Raw genomic sequence first — 17,609 nt, 5'->3', positions numbered from 1 at the left:
GTCTAACAAAAAATGAAAATACAAAAATCATTTGCTTACTTACAGTTACACTTTGAGTTTAGTCTTTTACCATTGAAATGACATTTTCCATGCTTTTCTCATACTGCTAAGCCTGCTACATGGCTGTTGCACAGCACAATTCAGTGGAGTGGTGTAGGGCTAGGTTGTCACTCGATAATTCATTTTGCAGACCAAGCATTTGTATAAAGAAGAGCAGATGTTTAGCTTTCACATTTATGTAAACATGTTACTGTAAGACAAAGAAATGCTTGATAGAGCATTTTCATTGTGAGAAGAAGCAGATCTGTATTTGTGTGTTCCTTAACTAAACTCCTGCTTTCTTATCAAAGTTATGTGCAAGTTGTTATCCACTCTGATTTATAAAATCCCCAGCCCATCAACTTTCAGAACAGCCCTCACATGTTTTTCTAGAGTAAGCTTTTTAATTTATTCCTAACAAACTCTTCTATGATGTTTTGAGGCTTCTTTCAACATTTATGACAGTAATAGTAACACTCAAAGTGCAGCTTTTGATGAAAAATTAATAGTTTGCAACTTATTGTCCTATAACTTATGTGCATGACATAATTATTTCTCTAATAGAGGGCTCCGCCCCCTGCTCGCTTCGCTTGCCCACCCCCGGGTTTGGTTTACCGGATACATAATTTAAAGAGATTGTTATTTTCATGGGAATTGTTACATATGCATTATTTTCAGTTTTACTTTAAAACTTTTGTAAAAACAATACTTGTCCTTTATTTCCGACCCTGGGCATGGTTAAATCTCTTTCTCGCAGGATGTGTAACGCTGCTCGCGTTGTGAAGTGGGGGCAGCTGAATGCACACTAAAGAGAAGTGGTTGGATCATCTGCTGGCTTGTTGCTGCTGCTGCTGGCGAACTGCGTGTTCTGCTTGTTGCACTGCGCGTCGATCATTTCAAAGCATGTACAGCAGCTGTCCTTTTGCCACTTCGCATCTCTGCCGCTCGCGTTGTGAAGGGGGGGGGCGAACACATGCTAAGGGGAAACAGTCAAATCATCTGCTGGCTTGCTGCTGCTGGCAGCTGCGTGTTTTGCTTGTCACTTGTCGTTGTTTTAAGAGCTGGGAGCACATGAAGCATGTCTGCCAAAAGCATTCCAACAACTGCTAGGTTAGATGTCCATGAACTTGTTTTAAATGTTGTCTCACTACCTTGTCTCACATGATGTTAAAGTGTGTCTGGCGGGACTTCAAATTGTCTTCCGAAAAGATCACGTCTTGTCTCCCTAGTCTCCCTCTCAAGATTTTTTTTTATAATAGAGAGAAATGGAAAAAATTGGAGAAAGAAATGTCTGTTCTTTACTTTGATAAATGGAATAAATGGCAAAACTGAGCTGAGTTTAGAGGTTTCCTGAAAATGTAGCCCCTAGCAAAAAATGGCTAGAAATTAACATAATGTCTGTGAACCAACATGTAAATAGTGTAGACACACATTCATCTTTTGATCACCTCAATTGAAACACTTCCTCTCTGCCTAAAAGGTAAACAAAATGTCCACTTCGATAATAGAAGGTGGAGAGGAAAAAAAATTACAAACCTCTGGCCCAAAAATAATACAAACGTCTACTAAATAGTTAATTATTTATTTAAAGAATTAAATAAGATTGAATGCAAAACATAAATCAGAAGCAAAAGGAGCAAAAATGTATTTACCTAAATGGCAAACCTAAAAGCAAACAAAACCAGAATACAGAAACTGGAAACATTACCTTTAACAATACCAGGTGCCAAAAACAAGTAATTCAATGATCAAAAAAGCACAAATCAAAAAACAGGAACCCAGGCATTGCTGAAGCACCCATTTCATCTGCTGGTTTGATGGGAGCAGTTACTTAGTTCCTTTGCCACCTATCTCGAACCGGTTCAATATACATACTACAAGAAACATAACTTAAAGAGGTAGACATCACAAAACTAACATTACACATAAACACAAAATTACAAATAAACAAATGTTATTCAAATCATTTTTTGCTGCTTTTGTATAAATCAGGTACTTTCATCTCCTTTGTGGCAAAAACGTAGTCTACTGCTACACATGCAGAAAGAAATTTTTGAACATATCCATTTCATTCTACACAGATAATAAAACATTTTCATTTCAGTTTCAGATTTTCTGCATGGCAGTTTTTGTGTTGATTACCAGAGAGCATTAGTACTACTAGGAGAGGGAGGGCATAAGTGTACATTAGGTGGGATGAACATATTTAATTTGAGTATAGTATAGATGAAGGCAACAAGTTTGTAAGTAAGGAAGGGACAGAAAGGGCTCAGCCTTAGAAAAACCATCAACTAGGGAAGCAAGCAGGAGAAATCTAAAGTTTAGCAACTACAAACAAAGACACACAGTAGGCAGTCAAGGGGTAAGAATATTAAGTGAGTCTAATGGGCCAGCAGGCATTAAATAACTGTAGTAGCTTCTCTAATCTGATATTTAATTTTATTTAAATAATTTAATAAAAATTATGTACTGTATATGTTAATAAAAATGACTTAAGCAGTTAGTCCAAAATTTAATAATGTAGCTAAAACAATGCAAGTTCTATATGATGTTGGACTTTTTGGAGGGTAGCTTAGACAAATTGTGCCGCATTGATGGCTGAGATAGTTTTGACTCTGATCCAAGTGAATGCTGTAATGCAGTGCTGATGGCATGAATGTGCAGGCAGGAGACATGGCACAAAACATTCAGCCAGAGATGCTAGCTGATCCAGCAATTCAGTCTCAGTTTTGAGGAGGAGATGGTTAGCCTATATTGTAGCAGAGAATTGATGGATCTTGCTCAGATGTCCTTTAGGGAGATGCGCATTCCAAGGTAGTGCAGGAAGAAACTCCGGACTGAAGAGTTACAGACAGTTAAGAGCAAAATTTGTAAAACACTGTAAAACTTTGGCTTAAATCGTGCTGGGGCCAGCACCCTAGCTGCATGATTAGGTGGCCCTGCCTCCTTAGGCTCTACACACAGGAGGCAAAGCAGACCACAAACAACACTGCATATACAGGAAATAAAAACAAAATAATTATCAAAAAATGTTCAGATTTTTTTCCCTTTTTTTAGATTAAAAGAATAATTTAAATATAAACTTTTCTGTTTTTTTGGCCGGCCAGTGGTTTGCGTGGTTCCCCTTCTCTTTTTTTGCTTTGCCTTTTATGCCTTATTAATCTCATTGTACAGAATGTGTTTAATACTAATGTGAAATTGAAGATATTGTTTAATTTTTCTCCACTCTGGGTAGACCAGATTTTGGGTACATCATAACTCCCTTAAAGGAACCCAAAGTCTAGGCCACAGAACAGTGAAATCAAGCTTGATCACACATTTTACAGTTTTTGACTATTTGTTCTACCATTGCAGTATACCCATAATTTACTGAGGAAAATTTGTTAAATTTATTTGTGTTACTCAGGCTCACTAACACTATCAAAGGATTTAAACTCTAAAATTCTAGATATCCCTTGGCATATGAAGTAAGCAATCAGAATTGCTTTTGTCATCCTGTGTTTGTCAAAAGCTATTATGAGGCAACCTGTCAAGTACATATCCTGCTGACACACTGGCTTTTATTGGTCTGTATAATAAATTACTTTAATAATCAGGTAATGATATATAACCATGTCCAAGAATTCTGTTTTTTATTTGTATGTTAAATTAATGACAAACATGTTTCTTCAAACAAGAATATTTGCCTATGGTTAGATTTTTTGAATTTTAAGGAAAATGTTAAAGGTAGAATTGTGTGAAGTTTTGAGTGTTATTTGTCCTGCAAGACTAATTATTAATTAATGTGCATAAATAAATCTGTTTTGTTGTGAACAATAACTTTTTACTCAATGCTTTACATTTTATTTAATTTTGTCTGGTGGTCTTGGGGATATGTGACAAAAAGCCATATAAAAACAAATGATGTATTGTATACTGCATTTTATACACTGGTACAGTTTTATAGAGAATCAAACAGCTTATTAATGCTAAATTTACAAAATAGTAATCATTTACTTTGTCATGGTGCTGTATGTCATGGAGTATTATCAGGTATGGTTAGAGATTGATTGGTCAAACCATGTTAGGAACCTAAAAATACATGTTATAAGCAGCTGACCAGGAGTCAACAGCAGTTACAGTTGACATTCCTTTTAGAAATAGCATATATAATACATGTCATCTATGAGCGTCACCCGAGTAATGTTGGACACAGAGGCCTCCCTTCCTTCATCTTAGTGGTGTTGAGCACACATGTCAGACACAGGTTATTTAGTTTGGCCAAGCCCACTTGAGATAACTTGGTCATCCAAACGGATAACATTTCCTAGCAAATAATATGGTAGGTCCTAACTTTAAATTGATCTAGCCTTACACTGCCTGTTACCACCATGACCTACAGTAGGTAAAGCAATTTAGAAAATGATAAGAAATTACATGACATCACCTAGATTTTGGGATTATGTCAGGTTTTTTTCTAACTGTGTTTTGTTTTTTACTTCTATGACAGTAGGCAGCTATTTGACACTTAGGGTTTAGGGGTGTGATAGCAGCCTGCAGATCATATGATACAGTATAGGCAGTTTAATGTCAAATGCAACTATCCATGAAATGCAATTTTCCTTGTAGAAAACAAGTGCAATAATATTTTTTTGCATGCTCTCTTTATCAAAATGTACTTACACATGTACAAATAATGTCAAACTTGCATGCGGAAATACACATTTCTCTTATATGGTATGGATAGATGTGCTAAATGTGTTGATAATAGCATTTTATGTAACTTCGATGAAAGCCTCTGACAGAAATCTCTTCTAATTTTCATAATCTTGAAGTATAATTGCATTAAATTGATGCTTTATTATTCTGAAGTAGACAATTTTGACACCCCTGTGCTTGCTACACTTTTTTTTTTAAATGAGGGCTTTTAAACTCATTTAACTTTATGTGAATAAAAGTTAACATTATAAGTGATGTCAGCTACTGCCTCACAGTTTTTGTTCAGAAAACGTTTAAAATGTTAATACTTTGAACTTGCCATGAGGATTGTAATGATGTACACTAAAAGACCTTAATCACTCAGAAAAACCTGGCAAATTATACCTGCTTGTCATCCATATCGAGTATCTATTACTCGTGGACATAGCACATTAACTGACTCATTATCTATTTCAAACCATATGGACTTGGGCTTGGGTGGGTCACTCTGATGATATCCTGAGGTGATCAGCCTAATTATTACAATTATGCAATTTCAATCATAGGGATAGTCATAGAAAATGGTGCTGTGGCCTCTTCAAATTGGTGTCAATAAACCCAGACAATGACTGAGATGGGTGATGTGCACCATGGCTGTTACAATTCCCCAGGTACTACAGTCATAATTACTTAAAAAAAGTTTGGATGAAGTGCAGATATTCTGAGCTGTAAGCTGTTTTGCATAATGGCTTTAGAAGTACTACATAGTCTGTAACTTCATATCCTCTAGCTTAAAAATGGTGAAGGACATTTTCAGTGCTTACAATGTTGTGATTAAGAATTGTTCATTCAGAAATTGTGGGACAAATACAAATACATTGCTTATGTATTTAAGAATCCTGACCTAAAAACAACTTTTCTTATGTTTGGTCATTTTTCTTCTTAATATTTTAAATTGTAAGTGGCTTTGCTGCATTGTGCAACCCTAACAATTATCAGAAAGTCCAGAAGTCCCACATGAAAATGAAGTACTTTGGGGGCAACTTAAACAGCTACAGAATGCTTGACAGTGTTTTAGATACAAAAAGATTTTTTACTATTCTGTCTGAAATAATAATCCTTTTTTCTGCATGCATTAGGTTTCAGGATGATAGTAATTTATTACATATATGCATAAAGATGGCTTATTTTGTAGCACTAGGAAAGGTGTTATTTAAACTGAGAAAAAAACATTTAATTAAATGTAGTTTAGGAGCATGAATAGCACCATTTGCTCTAAGGTGAACTGGGCAGTCAGGATGGCAGTTAATGCACCTGTTTACCTCTATTTTGCAATTACAAATTATCCATTAAGACAGATGGATTTTAACAATTTTGCTACGGTATACAAAACCCACACACATAAGGGCATGTTTCTACACTGAATGCTGAGCAAATAAGGATGTTGGGTAAATATTCCACTCAGGTTCTCAGATCTTCCTCTTGCACCTGTGGCTCTTGAATTATTAGGACTGATAATGCTTAGTGGTTTGCAACATCTTCCTGCTGTGATTTTTTGTGGAACCTTTATTTATGCCTCATGCTGAGAATTTTCAGCAAGTGCTTTTCACCGATCGATTACCACTCACTACCCTGCTCATCCATTGACCTCAGCAGGAGAAACACATTAAACAAGACAATGGTTAGCAGAAATGTAGGTCTTAATCTTCATCATGCAGTTTGGTACAGAGGGGTAGTTTAAGGTGAGGAAGGTTCAGGTGTTTATCTGAAACCCGTTGCTGAAGCACCATTCAGGATGACAATGCTTTACAGGGTTCAGAAAATAAATGTGTGTTATAATCTGTGCCTTTTGATTTCATTATCACCTCACTTATATTTTTCCTTTATTATTCATTTTACCTTCAAGACCTTCCTTTTTTTAATTCTATTTACTGATTTTTCATGCAGCATTTTTCTTCGTTGTTTAACCAGTAAAAGCACACTACAAAATCGTGTAACTGGAATATATCAATACAATTTAATATGAATATTCATTAACACCTTATAGGTCATCAACTAACAATTGTCCTACCGTTCCATTTTATTTTTACATATTGTACACATACTGTTTTTTTTTCTACCAAAATACAGTAATGTCAACCAAAATAGGTATACCCTCTATAAAACTGCCTTTTTCAATATGTAAAAAAAGAGTTCTTTGGAAATACAGCTTTCAATACATGTAAAGAAACTGTACTGCAGGGAGGTGGCATGGTGATGCAGAGGTTAGAGCTACTTCATCACACCTCCTGAGTTCTAATTCAGATCATGGCCCTAGCATTGTTTCAGGGGTCTCTTTTGGTACCCTGTTTCTTTCTACATCCCAAACATACACAACTCTAAACTGGACCTCTGTATGTAACTGTAGATTTTAATGTAGTTGTTTACTATGAAATGGGACAATTCTTATGATGGACCAGGTATGGATTAAGGTGACCCATGTTTATGAACTGGAGAATAAGCTGACTGACAGAATGAACTTATATATTAAAAAAGGCAAAAGTTATGGCATTAGAAAATACAAATGGTGTTTGGTTATCCTAGCATGTCGAGTATAAAGTAGTTCAAAGATGCATTGGCTCTTTTAACTTTCTTTATTTTTCTACAGTTTTACACACAGCCATGTGACACAGTACTGAACTTGTCATTGTGACTTGGTAATGCTCTCCAACACTCTGACTAAACAGTATGCACTTACACATCTTTCTCTCCCTAACTACTTTAAGAGTTCAACTGGAAAGAAACTATCAAGTGTTCCATGTATGTTGAAAGTGTGAAAAATAATCACTTGGTGACAGAAATGGCTGAGGACCTTTCAGGATGTTCCAGAGGAGAGATTTTGTTTCCTGAGAACAAAATGATAATTACCTTTGAAACATGCAGTACCTATTGCAAGGCTTTAAGGAGAAGTAAGCACTAAGTTAATTCTTTAGGAACTCTCTTTTGCCTATTTATCTTAAATAACCACTATACTTTAATATATTGCCATACACGTGAGAATAATCAGTGCCTCATTGCTTATCATGAAGGGAGACACAGTAAGAAGTTTGGACATTTATTAACCCATTTTCCATTTCCTTCATTAGAATGAAGGAGAAGTTCCGGGAGGAAGCCTAATGCCACTTTTTCCCCATAGCCTCTAGCCATGCGCCTTCCAGTCCCGCAGGTATATTACCTAACTCACTAGAAATCTGGATTCATTGTGGGACCAGCTACAAGAAGGAGAGAGGTCCATGATACAAAGCTTAATGGAATCTCTTCAGAAAGCCTTTTGCCCTGGCACAAAATTATTCTTTTTTGTCTTAAAACCTTGGTCATTTAAAGGTTTTCCTGAGAACCTGCAAATCTTTTTCAGTTTATTTGTGCGTTCTGTACAATATGCAGGAAAACCAAAGGTCAATAACAGAAACTGATTCTGTCAATTAAAATCTGGATTCACTTACTAAGTCCACACATAGGAGCATAGGGCCAATGCTCAGAGGACAGAGATGGCCAATCCAACTAAGCATATTTTTTAAAGTAGCTGGAGTGGTCCGATGCTGTTACCCGTATAAGGCCGAGGACTGGCAACAGGAGCTGGTGAAACAAGGTTTGTGGCGGCACCCTGCTGGGAGCCATGGATAGCAGTGACCTGAACCTGAAGTAGAAGGTTGGGTGTGTCTGTCGGTAGGATCCTGTGTGTGGTAAGCATAGGAGATGTTGGTTTTAAAGGGATACACTAGGGACCGAGTTTTTAGAACATTTCCTGATTTAGGGATTTTAACCTCATGTTAAAGGATTATTTATTTATTGACTTGGTTTTAACCTCTATGCACCTTCACTGTTTTTATGGATTATTTATTTATTGAAGATTTGAAGCACTGCACTATTTATTTGAAAATTGCTTTGGTTTTTGGATTGTAAAAAGCACTGAACACTTGTTATACCCACCCCTTGCTGCATGTGTGTGTCCTCATTTGCCTAGCTCATATCGGTTATGACTATCGACGGTGGTGGGTTAAAGAGGCTCCCAAAGGGAAGTGGAAGCATGGAGCTAACCCACACCGTCATGGCTCATCAGATATTTACTGATTTTACTGGGATTCTTATGAATTATATCTTCTTGCTCATACTAAAGAGTAAAAACAGAGCATGTGGCTTAGCAATTGGATAAATATTTGCTAATACAAATTAGAAGGTGAAAAAATAGAATAATCATGAGGTCCACGCATATTGGCCCTGCTTAAGGAGGTTAGCGAATGCATATATAAACACTTGACATATATTTTTCAAAAGTCACTGCACATTGTGAAAATTTCTAGGGACTGAAAAATAGCAAAAATTATCCTGCTGTATAAAAAGGTAGATCTGAAAGATCCTACTGAATATAGGACAGAAAGCTTAACGTGGATCACAGATAAATTAATGGAAGGAATTATTAAGGAAAAGACTGGGGAACACATGGCAAGAACTGGATATTTAGGGAATAGTCAGCGTGGGTTTAGACGGGGGAAGGTAGCATTTTTCTAATATGTTAGAATTCTATGAGAAAGCAACAAAAGCAGGCAATCAGAGAGGTGCATATGATATTATTTATCTTAATTTTCAGAAGAGATTTGATAAGGTCCTACATGAACGGTTAGCAATAAAACTGAAAGAATTGTGAGTTCAGGGTGTAGTGTGTAACTACCAGGAAAAGAAAATCCGAACACATTTCTCCAGTTTTGATGTCACTACACTGGTTACCTGTGTCATTCAGAATTGACTTTAAAATTCTGCTTATGGTTTATAAAGCTTTAAATAATCTCGCCCCCGCTTATATATCGGAATGTCTGACACCTTATATTCCAAATCGTAACCTCAGATCCTCAACTGAGTGTCTCCTTAGAATTCCAAGAGCAAAACTTAAAAGAAGTGGTGAGGTGGCCTTCTGCTGTTATGCACCTAAAATCTGGAATAGCCTGCCAGTAGGAATTTGCCAGGCTAATACAGTGGAGCACTTTAAAAAACTACTGAAAACACATTATTTTAACATGGCCTTCTCATAACTTCACTGTAATTTATTCCTGATACTCTATATATGCAATTCATTATAATAACTATTCTTTCAAAATCTGTACTAACCCCTACTCTCTCTTCTGTTTCCTTTTCCGGTGTCCTGTTGGTGGTGGCGTGCGCCACCACCATCTACCCAAAGCACCATGATGTTCCAACAATGATGGATGGATTAAAAGCCAGAAGTCTGTATGACCATCGGCATCAAGTGACTCCGTGAAAAACCCGAACTACAAAGAGGACTATTTCATTTATGTTAGGTAGAATGCCCAGAGGGGACTGTGCGGTCTCGTGGCCTGGAACCCCTACAGATTTTTTTTTTTTTTTTTCTCCAGCCTTCTGGAGTTTTTTGTTTTTTTTTGTTTTTTCTGTCCACCCTGGCCATCAGACCTTACTCCTTTCTATGTTAACTAATGTTGTCTTATTTTAATTTCTTATTTTGTCTTTTATTTTTCTTCTCTTCATTATGTAAAGCACTTTGAGCTACTTTTTGTATGAAAATGTGCTATATAAATAAATGTTGTTGTTGTTGTTGTTGGTTGCAAAACTGGTTAAAACAAAGGAAACAAAGGTTACTATGCAAGGAATCTTATCAGAATTACGTGATGTTAAATGCAGTATCCCAAAGAAGTCTGCAGATGACACCAAATTAGGAGGGATGGAAGATCATCAAAAATCAGTTGATTGATAATATAATGATGGCCAGAATACAGGCTTGGGCAGATGTGTAGCTGATGAAATTAAATGTAAATAAAGGTAAGGTATTAAATGTAGGAAATAGAAATGTTCAGTTTGAATACACAATAGCAGTTCTAGAACTTGAAAGTATCCCTTATGATAAGGACATAGTAGTTGTACTAGACTACACAGTGTTCAGAATGTTAGGCAATTTTAAAAGATATGACACAGATAAAGAGTTGGGGCACACACGTGACATGGCCAAGCCCAGACCCAACATGTTGGGATGCCTGAACCGAGAAATAGTAAACCCAAGAAAGAACTTTGATGTTAGAGTGCTGGAAACCCTTAAAATATAAGACTTTAAACCTATAAGACTAATGTTCTAAGAACCAGCTCATGACAAGCAAGTTTGACCCTTGTTCACCGTCACCCACTGGAGTGGTGCATGATCAAGGATTAGAGTGAATTTGCAGCCAAGAAGGTAATATCTCAGCTGGTTAATAGTCCATTTAATTCCTACAACTTCGTGCTTGACTGCCTTGTGCCTGGTCTCCCAGTCCAATAGTTTCTGGCTTAGGAACAGGGTGCTCAAAACTGATTTGATTAAGCTAAAAGCTTAATGGCTTTGGATCAAGACAATGGGATCAGACCAGAGACTAAAACTCTCCTCGATCATACCTAAATCCTGTATTTGCCTGATCTCAAGTTCCATCTCTGCATGCTTTGCTTTCAGGTGTCTGTATGGGCGTGCTCGGTCTATTACTACAGGCTCTGTTATGATGTTGTGCATGATCAGAGAGGTCCTTCTTGTCCATTCATTCACCACTTCCAGCTTGGACAAGACAGTTGCTTTGAGCTCCTGTTGTTGTTTGGCAATCAAATCAGGTCTAAAATAAAGGTTGCTCCTTGAGAATATAAAGAACTAGGTTGATCAAAGTATGGCTCAGATTCATTCTCCTTCCTTGGTTTCAGCAGGTTGACATGATATACCTATTCGGTTGACAATTTGGTTGTTTCATCAAATAGTCGTTTCACCCCTTTTCTCTCCATAATTTTGCATGGGTCATGCCCATATGCCAGCAATCTGGAATGACAAGTGGGAATAAGCACACTAATCCATCCATCCATCCATCCATTTTCCAACCCACTGAATCCGAACACAGGGTCACGGGGGTCTGCTGGAGCCAATCCCAGACAACATAGGGCACAAGGCAGGAACCAATCCCGGGCAGGGTGCCAACCCACCACAGGCACACTAATCCACTGTACTATTTCCCTTCATAATTTTAAACACTTTAATCATGTTTCCTCTTAATCTTCTTTTGCTGAAACTGAAAGGGCTCGGGTTTTTTATTTTTTCCTCATAATTCATCCTCTGTAGCCCTGGAATCAACCTTGTCACTCTTCTATGGACTTTTTCTAGCATTGCTATGTCCTTTTTGAAAAATGGAGATCAAAACTGCACACAGTACTCCAGATGAGGCCTGTGAAGCTTAATACATGTGAGCTGGTTCGCAAACCTGCTGCCGGAAGGTTTTGAGAACTAGCAGCCACAACCTCACCTAATCCTTTTGTTCCACTATGCAATATAATAAGTTGTTGTGTAAAACAAAATGCGTCCCTTGTGCCATGAGATGTTAAGTACACTGTCTATTGATCAGAACAACTGCATTTTTGGCAAACTTTACAGAATCATTGCTCCATTGTTCTCTTTTGAAAGAAGCCAGAGTTACCTAAATTGAAAATGTAAAAAGGAGAGTGGATCTGAGGTTACCTCAGTGGGCTGGGTGATCGTCCGTGACTCCATAGTGAAATCAGCTCGAGAAGGAATGTTGTTGGCTGCGTCATACTAGGCAACCACGAGATTGCATTCCCTAGCTGGCTGAATATAGGGCAGGGAGACAGCTTGAGATGAATTTTAACTGTCTATTGCAAGGCCCTGTGTATTCTCAGGACTGGTTGTTGTTTTTCTGTTTTTAGTATCACTGGGTAAAGTGGGATGCACATAACAGCTACTGAGAGTGTGCATGTTTCACCCTCATGTTTTATGACACACCTGTATAGGGAAGGAATAAGGGATTAGCGATAGCACACCAAAGACCTTAAGCTGTCTCCCATGTGCACAAATATGACAGTTACATAGCATGATGTTTATGCTTGAACTTTATGACACACTGATGTCTACTACATGCAGTTTTGGGCTACAAAAAAGACAAAGCAGTGCTAGAAAAAGTCCAGAGAAGAGTGACTAGCCTGATTCCAGAACTGCAGTTTATGAGTTAAGAGAAAAGATTAAAGGAGTTGAGCCTTTACAGTTTATGCAAATGGAGATTAAGAGGTCATATAAATTTTTTAACTTATTAAAAGAGTTGTATAGTAGATCCAGGCCATTACTATAGATCAGGGGTCTCCAATCACAGTCCTGAAGGGCCGCAGTGGCTGCAGGTTTTTGTTCTAACCCGGTTGCTTAATTAGAAAGCAATTCTGCCAATAATTTAATTTCATGGCTTGTTAGTGCTTTAACTCTGCTATGTCAGGTCATTCTCATATCCTAGACTTTCTTCCCCTATCTAAGGATATCATCCAAATGATTTGAAGGCTAAAATGGACGAGCAATTCTCAATCATTCACTTTTTTATCTTTACTTTCCTTCCAAGTATTTAATTAAACCAAATAATGCAAGATAAATACACACTGGCGTAAATGGTAACAAGCCAAATGGAGAAATGCTGGTCTCTTTTGTCATTCGCATGTTATTGCTAATTAGGATCCATTAAAAACTGAATGAATACAGCTGTTTAAGATGAAAATAAGCAATAAGCATTCAAAATCTTAATGAGCGAGACAACTAAAGTGAAGCAGAAGTGTTACTTGAGCAATTAGTGCTTCTTATTAAGCAATTGAGTTGGAGCAAAAACCTGCAGCCACTGCGGCCCTCCAGGACTGTGATTGGAGACCCCTGCTATAGATAGATAGATAGATAGATAGATAGATAGATAGATAGATAGATAGATAGATAGATAGATAGATAGATAGATACTTTATTTGTCCTTAAGGGAAAAGATTAAACTTTACAGAGGCTCAGGAGAGAGAGAGAAATATATATATATATATATATATATATATATATATATATATATATATATATATATATATATATATATATATATATATATATATTTAAATATATTATATAAATTATATAACCAAAAAAAAAAAAATTTTCCCATTTTCAAATGTTCCAGTCTCCAGGTGGCAGAGAGTATATACTGTAGATTCAAACATAGACATAGTTTGAAGGAGCAGCATGTATTGCTTCTGCCACAAGTTGGACTTAACATCCAGTTAATAAAGAAAGTATATATATAGAGCTTCAAATTTTCAGATTGGTTGGAAGAATAAAAACCTGCAGTGCATATCTTCTTTCCTATATTAAACATATTGCAGTGTGATTCAGGACATAAACACTGTACACATTAACTACTATCACATATATAGCCAATATTTAAATCTAAGTTAACATATAGAAACATTTTTTGTTAGTTTGCAATTTTTTTTTAATTTGGAATACTGGTAGGTTAAGTGAATTGCTCAGGGCCACATAGTGGAATTGGCAGGAATTGATAGGCAGGAATTGATTAATCAACTTCAGCAGTTACAGTCCAATGATTAAGCCACAACAATACAATGTCTACAGTGTATGTCACTAGGAAACACTTACCAGAGCCTTTAGAAAAGTGGTCGGTGTTGTTGAAAAACAAAAAATGGATTATCAGTCATGTCCAGATTGGATGGAAACTATAGCATTGCTCAAGATAGTGTGGCATTATGTAATATTCATTTGAACACTCCTTTCTTTCTATACTGGGGTAACTTGACATATTCAAGTAAAATTTTGAGCGAATCTTTTTTGTAATATAAAAAATAATAAAATTTTGTAAACATCATCATCTGGGGCCTCATGTATAACGACGTGCGTAGAATTCACACAATAACATGGTGTACGGATAAAGGCGGAAATGTGCTTACACACAAAAAAATCCAGATGCATAAATCTGTACCAACGCCAGCTTCCATGTTCTTCCGCTACATAAATCCTGGTCAGCATGAAAAGTAACGCACGCGCACGTGTCTGCTGTCCCGCCGCAACTCCTCCTAGAAATACACCTCTTTGAATATGCAGATCAATATAAATAGCCCTTAAGCTCAGCCTTCTGTGAAAAGACAATGGCAAAAGCACGGGAGAAAATAGAAGAATTTCAGCAAATACCAAGTGGAGGCAAGGAAAAAGTACTATTTGTTGGTTTAAACAGTGATATAACAGTGATATAAACAACAAAAGGAAGTTGATCGAGTGACATAGAGTGTCGGAGAAACTTGAAAGTTCAAGTTCACAAAGTTGCACAGTGCCCGAAATAAAAAAGAAGCGGTCAGATATCAAAGTCGCCGTGAAAAGGTGAGTCGTAGCCCACCGTCTGAGTGTTATATGAAAGCTTATTAGGGTACAAAGAAAAGAAAATAGGCACATAGTGGGAAAAAAGCAGAAATGTCACAGGAGGCTGGGGGACAGACCCAGCCGGGACGCCTGGAAGGACCGGGAGGTGGCATATACGTCCTCCAGGCCACGAAGGGGCAACCGCCCTGGATCTTGAGGGGAACACCGGAGAAGAGCAAGGACGCTCAAGCCCATTGCGGCCCGTGGCCACAGCCAGGGGGCGCCCCGAGCCTCAGAGAGCCTGGGAACCATTCACTTCCGCCACACCCAGGAAGATGGAGGAAGATCCTTTCAGGGACGCCCGGAGTGCTTCTGGGTGCAAGAGCAGCACTTCCACCACACCAGGAAGTGTTGCCGGAAGGATGTCATCATGCACCTGGAGCACATCCGGGTGGGAATAAAAGGGGCCACCTTCCTACAGTCTGGGAGCTAGAGTCAGGAGTGGGAGCAGGACAAGGCTCCCGTGGAGAGAGGAAAGGCGGCCCACGGACATTTGAAGAGAGGCCTGTGTTAGGAGTGTTTGGTGCAGGGGCACTTTGTGTTGTGCGAAGTAAAGAACTGAAAGTAAACATGTGTTTTGATAAAGATGTGGCCTCAGTCTGGTGGTGTCCGGGCATGTCTCACACACGTTAAATGCTTTGTTTTGTATTTGATCTTCTATGTGCTCTATGTGCACTACCTGCTTCTTAAACGGGCTTTCTCTTCCTGCGACAGGACACAGAATCCATTACATTCGAAATATTACAGCTCTCTTGAATAATTAAAATACTGAGATGTATACGTGATATCATTTTCATGATGACAGGGATTAAAGCATATTAGTAAACATGGGAACATGGTAGCGCAGTGATAGTGACGAGCAGGTACCTCATCCACAAATTGTTCCTGCCTCCCGCAAGATGCTTGCTGCACCATGTGCGACCTTCGATGAAATAATTTATTGCAGCAGTACTGTCTCAAACATACTAGCCCCCAATTCCTGTCCTCCCTTTTCTTTCTCCAATTAACCAATCACCACACAATCAGCTCTGTAATAGATGTTAAGCCATCTGTAAGCTTAGAATGCCAATTCTTCAAAACTTTTAAGGAACAATATAGATTATTTAAATGACGTTAACATTTTATCTGTATAATGTAATAAACATATTTTGCTGCATTTCATCTTAAAAATGATATTGTCATCACAAGTAAATATGTGCTTTATAAAGTGGTGCAGGTTGTGCAATATTATAACTGTATCGCAAGTTTACAGTGAGGTAATTGTACTTGTAAGTACAAACAGTTTTATAAGGAGCACTTGATGGATTGATTGAGTGCATTTATAGTTCCTGGGATGAAACTGTTTCTGAACCGTGAGGTCCGTACAGGAAAGGCTCTGAAGCGTTTGACGGATGAGAGCAGTTCAAATAGCGAATGGCTGAGGCAGCGTGTGCTTGATTCTGTATACCGATAATTCTCTTTCCGATTAGCTGCTCCGAGTGGTGCAGTGAGAGTAACAACGCTAAAGCAGCTATGGTATTTGGAATAGTTTGGCCATTCCGTGGACCATTATATTGTTACAGATTAATTACAATCAGATGCCTTAAACTAATAAACAATATGCGGTTAATTTCAGTGTATTTATAAAGCCGCGCCAGGGATGTGGATCTGAAAAACAAAGGGAAACCACACTGGAACAGTAGCACTGCTTTGACGCTGGGTGCCACCAGTTTGCAAAACCAAGCGGAGAACTTGTGTACACCAGGGTTTGAGCTACCGTGAAAATGTGCGTGGCTTTACGCCAAGTTTAGGTTTTATACATCGCGATTTGACCGTGGAAACAGGCTTACACAACATTTTTGTGCGTACGCACCGTTTATACATGAGGCCCTGGTGTGTAAAGACGTTTTTGCCATTTTTTCATATTCAGTGTTTTTGTATTTGTGATTTTATTTAAAATATGTACTTTGCTTTCAATTGCATATTATATTCCTCAGAGTGCTGCCAGACCTCCTCTTTTAATAAGCAACTGTACTAGTCACTGAGTTGGCTATAAACCAAGGATATTTCAGTGAATTTCAGCTCCCCACCTGTGTCTATGTGTGCTTAAATGATTGCTATTAAATATATCAGAATAAACTGAAGACACCGCATAAAGATTAAAAAAAGAAAACAACATTTCTTTGTGATATTCTGAAAAAACTTTAGCCACAGGTGCAAAAAAATACATAATGTTCTTAATTGAACCTTCTAATTTATTGGCAATCTGCTTCTAATGGTTTGCTTTACAGAACTATATCATTCTATAAATATTCAGTAGTAACCAACTAGCAAAGGTCTATAAAGCAGTTCTCTCTTTCTGAAGGAAAAAAAAATCACACATATACTTAATGAAGAAATGGCTTACAGAGATATGGTTGGCTTTTAGACATCATGGTGCAAGGACAACAATCTCTGCCTTATTATAACAAAAAAGGGAGTTTATCATAGACTTCAGAAAACAGAAGGCAAACTACATTCCAGTCTGCATCAGAGAAAGTATTGTGGTTGTAACTGTTTTGGACAAAGCAGCACTGACTGATGATCCAAAGTGAGCAAAACACATTTCAGCTATATTCAACAAGGCTAACTGATGCCTTTCTTTAGACATCTGAGGGAACCATGG

The sequence above is a fragment of the Erpetoichthys calabaricus genome, chromosome 15 (genome assembly GCF_900747795.2).
Source record: "Erpetoichthys calabaricus chromosome 15, fErpCal1.3, whole genome shotgun sequence".
Classification (NCBI taxonomy): domain Eukaryota; kingdom Metazoa; phylum Chordata; class Cladistia; order Polypteriformes; family Polypteridae; genus Erpetoichthys; species Erpetoichthys calabaricus.
The sequence above is the reverse complement of the archived record's forward strand: the minus strand, read 5'-3'. Positions refer to the sequence as shown.